This window comes from Ornithorhynchus anatinus, chromosome X5, assembly GCF_004115215.2.
Source record: "Ornithorhynchus anatinus isolate Pmale09 chromosome X5, mOrnAna1.pri.v4, whole genome shotgun sequence".
NCBI classification, from domain to species: Eukaryota; Metazoa; Chordata; class Mammalia; order Monotremata; family Ornithorhynchidae; genus Ornithorhynchus; species Ornithorhynchus anatinus.
This window is the reverse complement of record NC_041753.1, coordinates 8,751,526-8,762,866: the sequence shown is the minus strand read 5'-3', so window position 1 is coordinate 8,762,866 and position 11,341 is coordinate 8,751,526. Positions and strand designations below refer to the sequence as shown.

The 11,341-nt window shown below is 45.3% G+C and overlaps 1 non-coding gene across 1 annotated transcript; it reads right to left on the bottom strand.

Moving 5' to 3' along the window:
• Positions 1-245: 245 nt before the first annotated feature.
• LOC114808250 lies at positions 246-383 on the bottom strand. The gene has a single exon (XR_003756097.1). It is a non-coding gene; the product is annotated as a small nucleolar RNA SNORA7 (small nucleolar RNA).
• Between the last annotated feature and the right edge of the window lie 10,958 nt (positions 384-11,341).

Below are 11,341 nucleotides of genomic sequence, written 5' to 3'. Positions count from 1 at the left end.
TAATTCTGAGGTTGAGGCTATTAAGGCTATGTTGTTGTTGTCTTATGCTGTTGAGTCGTGTCTGATCCATAGTGATGCCATGGACACATCTCTCCCAGGACGCCCACCTCCATCTGCAATCGTTCTCATAGTGTATCCATAGAGTTTACTTGGTCAAAATATGGAAGCGGTTTTCCACTGTTTCCTTCCGCAAAGGAAACCTGAGTCTCCGCCCTCGACTCTCTGCCCAGTACGGGTGAGATTTGACTTGTAGCAGATGACCTTCCACTCTCTAGCCCCTGCCCAAGCTAGGAATGGAATGGATAGTCCTCTGCTTGACTCTCCCTCCTGTAGTCGAGACTGGTAGAGTACTGGAAACTCTTCAGGTGCGATCCCGAGAGGTGAGTAGTGCTATACTAAACTCGTATTTTAATAAATGAATCCATTCTGTTGCCACATTTCAAGCGTAAAAATTGTGGACTATCATTTGGATTCAAAATAGCCAACTTGTAACTTCCTAGAGCAATTATATATGCTCCAAACCAAAGATAATGCATTTTTTTTTGGAGGGGTGGCCCATGACGGCCAGTTCCAGTGGCCCTCGACTGTGAGCTCGTCGTGGGGCAGGGATTATCATTTTTTATTGGACTGTAATAATAATAATGTTGGTATTTGTTAAGCGCTTACTACGTGCAGAGCACTGTTCTAAGTGCTGGGGTAGAAATAGGGTCATCAGGTTGTCCCTCGTGAGGCTCACCGTTAATCCCCATTTTACAGATGAGGGAACTGAGGCACAGAGAAGTTAAGTGACTTGCCCACAGTCACACAGCTGACAAGTGGCAGAGCCGGGATTCGAACCCATGAACTCTGACTCCCAAATCCGGACTCTTTCCATTGAATGACGCTGCTTCTCCCTGCTGCTTCTCCCTGCTAATAATGATAATAATGTTGGTATTCATTAAGCGTTTACTATGTGCAGAGCACTGTTCTAAGTGCTGGGGTAGACACAGGGGAATCAGGTTGTCCCACGTGGGGCTCACAGTCTTAATCCCCATTTTACAGATGAGAGAATTGAGGCACAGAGAAGTTAAGTGACTTGCCCACAGTCACACCTGAGAAGTGGCAGAGCTGGGATTCAAACTCATGACCTCTGACTCAATAGCCCATGCTCTTTCCACTGAGCCACGCTGCTGCTTCTACTGTATTCTCCCAAGCGCTTAGTACAGCACTCTGCACCCAGTAAGTGCTTAATAAATACGATCGAATGAACGAATTAATGAGTGAGAAGGAGGAGAAGGTCAGGAGAGTCACTCCATGGCAACTCTACCAGAGGAAAGTGAAAATAGGCAATCAAGCCAATCATCGAGAAGGATTGAGGGCTAAGGATTGAGGATTGAGTGGCTTGCATCAAATTGTTTTCACTGTTACCAAATTCAGTGCCCTTTAAACTAGAGAAGCAGCATGGCCTAGTTGATAGAGTACAAGCCTGGGAGTCAGGAGGACCTGGGTTCTAATCCTGTCTCTGCCACTTGTCTGCTGTGTGACCTTGGGCAAGCCACTTCACTTCTCTCTGCCCCAGTTACCTTATCTGTAAAATAGGGATTAAGACTAGGAGCCCCATGTGGCCTGTGCCTGACCCGATTTACTCGTATCTACCCCAGTGCTTAGTACAGTGCCTGGCACATAGCCAGCGCTTAACAAGTACCACGATTAGTCTTATTATTCTTGTGAGGTGTCAGATCTTGGTGTCTGTCTGTGGTGGAGTGTAAAGGAGAAGCTCCGGGTGTGGGGGAGATGCATGAACCTGGAGAGAGCCGTGGGACCGGGAGGAAGTGCTTTCTCCATCAGCTTCCTGTAGCCAACCCTGGGAGTGGGGTGGTAGGCTAGAGCCCATTCATTCATTCATTCATTCATTCATTCATTCAATAGTATTTATTGAGCGCTTACTATGTGCAGACCACTGTACTAAGCACCTGGAATGTACAATTCGGCAACAGATAGAGATAATCCCTGCCCATTGATGGGTTTACAGTCTAAGAGTGACCCCTTCACCTTTAGAGCTTTAGTCGATGGATGGTGTTAATGAAAAGGGTGCAGAGATACAGAGAGCACTTTGTAGAAAAGATCTCCAAATTTGTTTTAGAAGAATTGAAGAACCGGGGGGCTTTAGTACACAGCAGAGGCTAATGGGGGGCCAGTAGTTCATAAAGTGAATCTGGGGGACTCTTTTGGTCGGGATTGGGAATGCGAACCCCTAGGGGGTTTGCATCTTCTTAGCCCAACTCTCTGGACTTGTAGACTCCAAAGTCCCTGCATTGATTTGGCCCAGTACGGTGTGCTGTCTAAGGATGTGCGCATAGGTAAGAGATGGTAAACAGAATCGTGGGCCAGTAGAGCTTTACGCCGCAAAACAGGGTGAGTTGACAATGGGTCAGCAAAGTCAGAAGGACCTGGGTTATAATCCCGGCTCTGCCATTTTTCTGCTGTGTTACCTTGGGCAAGTCCTTTCACTTCTTTGGGCCTCAGTTACCTCATCTGTAAAATGGAGGTTGAGAATATGAGCCCCATGAGCGTGGTGCCGTGGAGAGAGCACGGGCCTGGGAGTTATAAGGTCATGGATTCTAATCCCAGCTCCACCACCTGTATGCTGTGTGATCTTGGGCAAGTCACTTCACTTCCCTGCATCTCAGTTACTTCATCTGTAAAATGGGGTTTGAGACTGAGCCCCACTCGAGATGGGGACTGTGGCCTAACCGATTTGCTTGTATCTACCCCGGTGCTTAATACAGTGCCTGGCACATAGTAAGAGCTTAACAAATACCATAATCATTAATAATTATTATGTGGGATATGAACTGTGTCCAACCTGATTAGCTTGTATCTACCCCAAGACAGTGTCTAGCACATAGTAAGGACTTAACAAACACCATTAAAAAAAAAAACCGACATACTCAACATCAAATGGCAGGACAAGGTGAGCAACAGTGAGATCCGGGAACACAGTCATCTCACTAAGAATAATAATAATAATTCACTGCTTCAAAGCAATGCTCTCAGAAATATGGTTTCATTGGGCAGGACCTTTGAGAAGAATGGATGACAGCAGGATACCTAAGCAACTGCTGTATGGTGAACTGAAAGGGGACCGACACAAGCCACGAGGGTAGAATAAACAAGATAAAGGCACAGAAAAGCACGGTTTCAAACAATGTGAAAAAGTAGAGGACTGTTGGGAGGCCACTGAAGTGGATAGACCACCCTGGCAGGAAGCAATGAGGCGAGAGGTTGTTCTCTTTGAGCTAAGGTTTTGTAAAGATTGGGATGCCAAGAAGCAGGTTCAAAAACAGGCCCAAGTTCTGTATTGAATAAATCCATTAATGCAGTAAGGATCTGTCCTTGAGGGCAAGCATTAAAGTAGGGTGAGTTGGTCGTGTACTAGGCTTTTCAGTCAGAGCCACACACAAACCTACCTGTTCTCCTGCTGACTTAGACTGTGAGCCCAGTGTGGGATAGGGACTTGTCCAATCTGATTATCTGGTATCTAGTCCATTGCTTCGTCCAGTGCTTTGCACAGAGTAAGTGCTTACCAAATACCATTTAAAAATGCACAGGATCTTCATCTTCAAAAAGAAAGGCCAGCTGCATATACACATATTCCTACATGAGCATGGAAAGAAAGGAGAAAAGATTGTGTTGGAGTTCGTGGATCATTTTCTCTTTTGGCCTAAAAAAGGAAGTGAGTTTTAGTTATGCTTTGAAGGAAGTGAAAGAGGTGGATTGCTGGGCTGTTCTAAGCTCGGTCCTAGAAGAATACGATGCTGGCTATAACTTTTGAAGAGAAAATTGGCCACAGGATCATCATTTGCAACTGGTCAATGTCAGTGAATTGATTTCCAGGAGCATTGTGAGGTCTTTGAGGCCCCCGTTTTTTACCTCAGGGATCTTAGCTTGACCTTTATCCCTAGTTTATTATTATTGTTACTATTTATCATTTCTACTATTAATAATAATAATGATGTTAGTTAAGCCCTTACTACGTGCCAAGCACTGTATTAAGCACTGGAATAGTTACAGGATAATCAGACCAGACAAAGTCCCTATCCCACATTGGGCTCGCAGTTGAAGGAGAGGACAGGTATTGAATCCCCATTTTACAGATGAGGAGACGGAGGCACAGGGACATGAAGTGGCCTGCCCAGGGCGCAGAGCTAGGATTAGAACCCCGGTCCTCTGATTCCCAGGACCATGCTCTTTCCACTAGGCTATACTGATTCCTGTTAAAGGTTCCTGTATTAGTTCCAATCAAAATGAACCTGCTGAGGGCATCACCCCTACAGGAATGGTCCGCATCCTGGAGGTAGTGAGCCATCATAACTCACCAATCCAAAGGAACCCCCAAGGACACTCAATCATTCATATTTATGAGTGCAGAGCACAGAACTAAACACTTGGGAGAGTCCCACAGAGCAGAGTGTAGACATATTTCTCACCCGCCAGGAACTTACAGTCTAGAGGGGGAGACAGACATTAATATAAATCAAGAAATAACAGATATGTACTTAAGTGCTGGGGGTGCTGAAGGTGGGTTGAATAAAGGGTGCAAATCCAGGTGCAACTTGATTAACTCTTAGAGCTGTAGGGTCTGGAGGGGTGGGGAAGGCAACTTCTCCCTTCCTGGCCACCAGCCTCTAGCAATAATGGGCACTATATATACAAATATGTCATATATATATATTTAAATATATATGTATATCAGAAGGTCATGTAGTCCAAAATATATTTTCCCTGAGGACAAATGTCTCAGATAGGAGTTCCTGGATGTCATTTTACAAAACCTAAGGCATCTCTTTCTTTATCCATCTATTTAACAGCTTGATTTAACCTTCCTGTTCCCGAATCCCTTCCTTTATATACAAGCAAATGGCAGACAGCTTCTTTAAGAACCACTTATCCCTCTCACAGCATATTCCCTCAGTCACTGCACTTATTAAAGGTACATACACCTAAATGGTATCCTTAATCTCAAGCCCTTTCCCCAGTCACCTCTTGTCAAGCCCACACAAGCTATATACTCAACCAGCAGAGAAGATTCAGCAGGGATGAAACAAGGGGAGTTGATTGGTATAGTGCTTTTTCCACGATAAATGACTTATCTCATCACCTCCCTTAAGGAGGACTTGCATCCAGGTGTGCACACCTGCAGGCCCACATTGTCCCCTCAGTCAATTCACAAAGCAAGTAACAACCTTAGAATCTGAGAACTGGAAGGGACCTCAGAAATAATTTAGTTCATCCCCCTGCCTGCCTCCGGGCAAGACTGTATTTAAAGCCCCCTGGAGTGGTGGGTGTCTCGCTTATTCTGAAAGACTCAGGTTGCGGTAGTCAAGATAAAGCAAATAGAGGGTAAAAAAGAAAAAGAAAACAGGACTAGGAAAGGCAGCTTGAAGGCAGGGATCATGTCTACCAGCTCTATTGTACTCTCTCAAATGCTCAGTACAGTTCCCCTCATACATTTACGTGCTCAGTAATAATAATAATGATAAAAGCAGCGTAGTCTAGTGGAAAGAGCAAGGACCTGGGAGTCAGAGAAGATGGGTTCTAATCACGGCTCTGCCTTTAGTCTGCTGGGTGATTTAGGGGCAATCATTTCACTTCTGGGGCTTGGTTACCTCATCTGGAAAATGGGGATTAAGACTGGGAGCCCCGTGTGGGACATGGCTGGCATCCAACCTGATTAGCTTGGATCTAGCCCAGCACTTAGTACAGTGCCTGGCACATAGTGAGAGCTTTAACAAATACCGAAATAATTGTTAATCCATCCATCTACAATCCAGCCTGTTCCTCTGGTGCTAACTTTCTCACTGTGCCTCCATCTCGCTTATTTCGCCACTGACCCCTGGCTCACGTCCTACCTCTGGCCTGGGACACCCTCCCTCCTCAAATTCGCTAAACAATTACTCTTCCCCGCCCCCCCCTTCAGAGCCTTCTTGAAGGCACATCTCCTCCGAAACGCCTTCCCAGACTAGTGCTAAATAAATACGATTGAATGAATAATAATAATTCTGGTATTTAAGTACTCACTCTGTGCCAGGCACTGAACCAAGCTAAACTGAGGCCCAGAAAAGTGAAGTGACTTGCCCAAGGTCACACAGCAGACAAGTGGCAGAGCCAGGATTAGAACCCACGACCACCTGACTCCCAGGCCTGTGCTCTATCCACTACACCATGCTGCTTCCCAATAAATAAATACTCAATAAATACTATTGATTGACTTCTCCCTAGTAGTGAGGTCCTTGTGGGCAGGGAGCATATCTAACTATTCTATCGTATTTACTCTCCCAGGTGCTTAGTACAGTGTTCTGCGCATAGTCGGTGCTTAATAAATATGTTGATATTAAATAAATAATATTTATTTAAATAAATAAATGATATTAAATAAATAAATAAATAAATAAATAAATAAATAAATAGGTCCATGGGTAGATTCTCATTTGGGATGGAACGGATGTGATCTTGTCTGAAGGTAGAAGTCAATCTACATGATTTTTCATAATGTTTCCAGCCCTAGGACTCTATGATACAAGCAAGGCACTTTAGGTCCTCATTCAGCATTCAGTAGAGCAAGAGAGCATACACCTAGGCTAGGAAAAGATAAATAGAAGGAGAAGGCTTTTAAAAATAATAATAATATTGGTATTTGTTTAGCGCTTACTATGTGCCGAGCACTGTTCTAAGCGCTGGGGTAGATACAGGGTAATCAGGTTGTCCCATGTGAGGCTCATGGTCTTAATCCCCATTTGACAGATGAGGGAACTGAGGCACCGAGAAGTTAAGTGACTTGTCAAAAGTCGCACAGCTGACAGGTGGCGGAGGTGGGATTAGAACCCATGACCCATGACTCCTAAGCCCGTGCTCTTTCCACCGAGCCACGCTGCTTTAAAAAAAAAGCTGCCCTACCCTGCAGTCCACTAAACAACTGTTCTGAGCCCCTCAGTACTAGCCCTCAACATTACTGAGGGACTTTACCCTCACCATCCTAATGTCTAGTTTTAGACCCAGTCAATCAATCAATCATATATACTGAGTGCTTACTATGTGCAGAGCACTGTACTAAGCACTTGGGAGAGTATAATACAACCGATTTCCCTGCCCGTCATGGTTCTGGGTCTCCTTCTATTCTCCATCTACACCCCCCTACCTTGGAGAACTCATTCACTCCCACGGCTTCAACTACCACCTCTACGTGGACGATTCCTAAATTTACATCTCCAGCCTTGATCTCTCTCCCTCTCTGCAGTCTTGCATTTCCTCCTGCCTTCAAGACATCTCTGCTTGGATGTGCTCCCATCACCTCCAGCTGAACATGTCCCAAACAGAACTCCTTATCTTCCCACCCACACCCTATCCTCCCCGTGACTTTCCCATCACTGTAGATGGCACCACCATCCTTCCTGTCTCACAAGCCCGTAACCTTGCCATTATCCTGGACTCCTCTCTCTCATTCAACCTACATATTCAATCCATCACTAAATTCTGTCGGTCCCGCCTTCACAACATTGCTAAAATCTGCCCTTTCCTCTCCATCCCAACTCCTACCACGATAATACAATCGCTCATCCTATTCCGCCTAGATTACTGCATCAGCCTCCTTGCTGACCTCCCAGCTTCCTGTCTCTCCCCACTCCAGTCCATACTTCACTCTGCTGCCCAAATCATCTTTCTACAGAAACCTTCAGGACATGTCACCCCCCTACTCAAAAAACTCAAGCGTGGTTGTCTACCCACCTCTCCATCAAACAGAAACTCCTCATCATTGCCTTTAAAGACCTCAATCGCCTTGCCCCCTCCTACCTCACCTCTACTCTCCTACCACACCCCAGCCCACACGCTGCGCTCCTCTAATGCTAATCTTCTCACTGCACTTCTATCTAGCCTATCTCACTACCGACCCCTGGCCCAAGTCCTGCCTCTGACCTGGAACGCCCTCCCTCCTCAAATCCACCAGATAGTTACTCTCCCCCACTTCAAAGCCTTATTGAAGGCACATCTCCTCCAAGAGGCCTTCCTTGACTAAGCACCCCCTTTCCTCTTCCCCCACGCCCTTCTCCTTTGCTCTGACTTGCTCCCTTTGTTCTTCCCCCTTCCCAGCCCCACAGCACTTATGTACATATCTGTAATTTGTTTATTTATGTTGAAGTATGTCTCTCCCCCTCTAGACTGTAAACCCATTGTGGGCAGTGAATGTGTCTGTTTATTGTTGAATTGTACTCTCCCAAGCACTTAGTACAGTGCTCTACACACAGTAGGTGCTCAATAAATACGATTGAATGAATGAATGAATGAGCTTACAGTCTAGAGGGGGAGACAGACATTAATATGAAAAAGCAATTTATAATATATAATTTAAAGATATGTGCATAAGTGCTGTGGAGTTGGAGGTAGGCTGAATATCAGTTATCCAAAGGTCACAAATTGAAGCGCATAGGTGACACGGAAGGGAGAGCAAGCCAGGGAAAAGAGGACTTAATCAAGGAAGGACTCTTGGAGGAGATGTGACCATAGTAGTGCCTTGAAGGTGGAGAGAGTGGTGGTTTGGACTATATGGAGGGGGAGGAAGTTCCTGCCTAGGGAGAGGATGTGTAAAAGTGGTCAGTGATGAGATAGACGAGATCAGGGCACAGTGAGTAAGCTGGAGCTAGAGGAGTGGAGCGTGCGGGTCGGACTGCAGTAGGAGACTAGTGAGGTGAGGTAGGATGGGGCAAACTCATTGAGTGCTTTAAAACCGACAGTAAGGAGCTTCTGTTTGATGTGGAGGTGGATGGGTAACCACTGGAGGTTCTTAAGGAGTGGGGTGACACGGACTAAACATTTTTGTCAGTGAATGATCCACGCAGCAGAGTGACATATGGATTGGAGTGGGGAGAGGCGGGAGGCCGGGAGGTCAGTGAGGAAGTAGATACAGTAGTCAAGGCGGCATAGGATGAGTGCTTGGATGAGCGTGGTAACAGTTTGGATGGAGATGAAAGGGCCGATTTTAGCAGTGCTGTGAAGGTAGAACCTACAGGATTTGGTGACCCACCAGAGAGTGGAAGCATCTGTGACTTCTTACAAGGGAAAAAAAAAGCTCAGGTAATGAGGAAAGTACATGAACTCCATGCAAGGTGAAGTTGAGAATCTCTTCATTTCCTATATTGAAGTCTATTTTTCAGAATCTTTTGTAAGTGCTTTAGAGTGCTACAGTCAACAAAAAGACTGGTGGTACTATAACTCGATATATTTTTCTGAAGAATACATATTTTGCTATTTCAGAGACCCAGAGGTTTAGGAGACTCAGCCAAATGATGTCAAGATTTACAAATAACGTTTACATGCCGTATGATAAAATAAAATCCCTTTCACTGTGCATCAACAGAACTAATTCCCCTACTAATGCTAGTTAATGTACAGTGATTGCTGGAATCCAGCACAGTGACTGAAGCTTATGTTTTCTGCTTACCAAATAACACGTTTTAAGCCCTAGTGCAACATGTTAAATTCTATGTTGGTGATTGAAGGATGCATACAATTAGACTAAGACCTTCAGAATACAAGTGTAGGGTTCCCCTTCTTAATTCTTAATTTTGTGAAGCAATTAAGGCCAAAGGTCTGCATGCTTTTCTTGTGGAAATGTTCTATGAACAACCTCACTCTGCACATGCAGTAGATACCAAGGATGCCATTCTAAATCCCACAGCCTTTTAGGGCCCATTTCTCTCTTTTCAAAGTTATTTTGACATTTCCAACTTCTTAAGTTGCTCTCCCCTTCTTGATAACAATTCCTGCTACAGTTCACCTGCACCTGAGCTGCTGGTATCCTGGATGATCAGTCGTTCATTGCTAGTATTCCTACTCACATAGGGACCGCAGTCTACCTCTAACCCTGGGGTTCTTAGTATCCAAGTGGTCAGGTAATGTGGACGTGCCGATTGTAAGCCCGTCAATGGGCAGGGATTGTCTCTATCCGTTGTCGAATTGTACATTCCAAGTGCTTAGTACAGTGCTCTGCACATAGCAAGTGCTCAATAAATACTATTGAATGAATGAATGAATGAAAGTGGCCACTGGATGGGGGGATACACGGTGTGGATTGAGAGATTAATCAGGGAGGGCCTCCTGGAAGAGATGCGGTTTCAGAAGGACCGTGAAGAAGGGGAGGTCGGTGGTCGGCCTGACATGAAGGGGGGGTGGAAGTTGCATGCAGGACAGAGGGTGTGAGCAAGAAGATGGTGGCTGGGAAGATGAAATTGAGGTACCTTCGACTTTGAGAGTGTGAAGCTCTAGAGTTGGGGATTAGTAGAAGAGGAGCTAGAATAAGTAAGAGAGGAGAGAGCTGATGGAGTGCTTTAAATCATCATCATTGGTAGTTTTTGAGCACTTTCTGTGTGCAGAGCACTGTACTAAGCTCTTAGGAGAGTACAGTACAACAGAAATGATAGACATGTTCCCCGCCCACAGTGAGTTTACAGTCTAGAGACACATTTACAGTCTAATTGATGGAGTTTCTGCTTGATGTAAGGAGGAATGGCTAACCAAGAATGGGCAACCAATGGAGGCTTTTGAGGAGTGGGGAGACATGTCCAGAAAAACGCTTTAGAAAAATGATCTAGGCAGCCAAGTGGGTGAACTCCAAGGCCTAATCTCATGACAAAACTGCCCTCTCTGCACCAGCTCAACCTAAAAATTTACAGCATTACTCTGCTAAATTGCAAGACTCTGACTCCCCAACTAGAATGTGGGCAAAGGTAATAGGGCACGCTCCCAAGCACTTAGTAGAATGCTCTGAGAGCCCAATAAATGTCCCTGATTGATAGAATGATTGAATGACTACTGGTACTAAACCTTATTTCTTTAGCTTGAAAACAAATGTTGTTAACACAGGATTTTAAGAAATAGGACTGAATTATTTTTTAAGCTGCCATGCAACCTGCTGTGGGTAAATACAGTCAACCTGTTCCCTTGCTGCCTCACTACACGGTCACGGAGAGGGCAGAGTTGAGCACGTGGATTTTTGCATCAAGGAAGGGGAGGTTGGATTGGGAGTGAAAATGGGGCATGATGGCCTGGGCTAAGTGGAGGAGGACAAGAGACTGGAGGCTTCTTTAACTGGGGAGAGGATGGTTCTTTGGGGAGGAGGTGTGTGGGAGAGAAGGCAGGTAAGGAGGTTGGTGAGTAGGTGAAGGGTGGAGCAGGTGGTTGGTGGAGTCAAGGAATTAGAGGGAGAGGGCAGCTGGGAGATCATCAGGAACATCCCCGAGGATATTGAAATTCCAGAGGCTCAGTGTAGAGATGGAAAAGGAAACAAAGAGGGAGATAGGGGCATCAA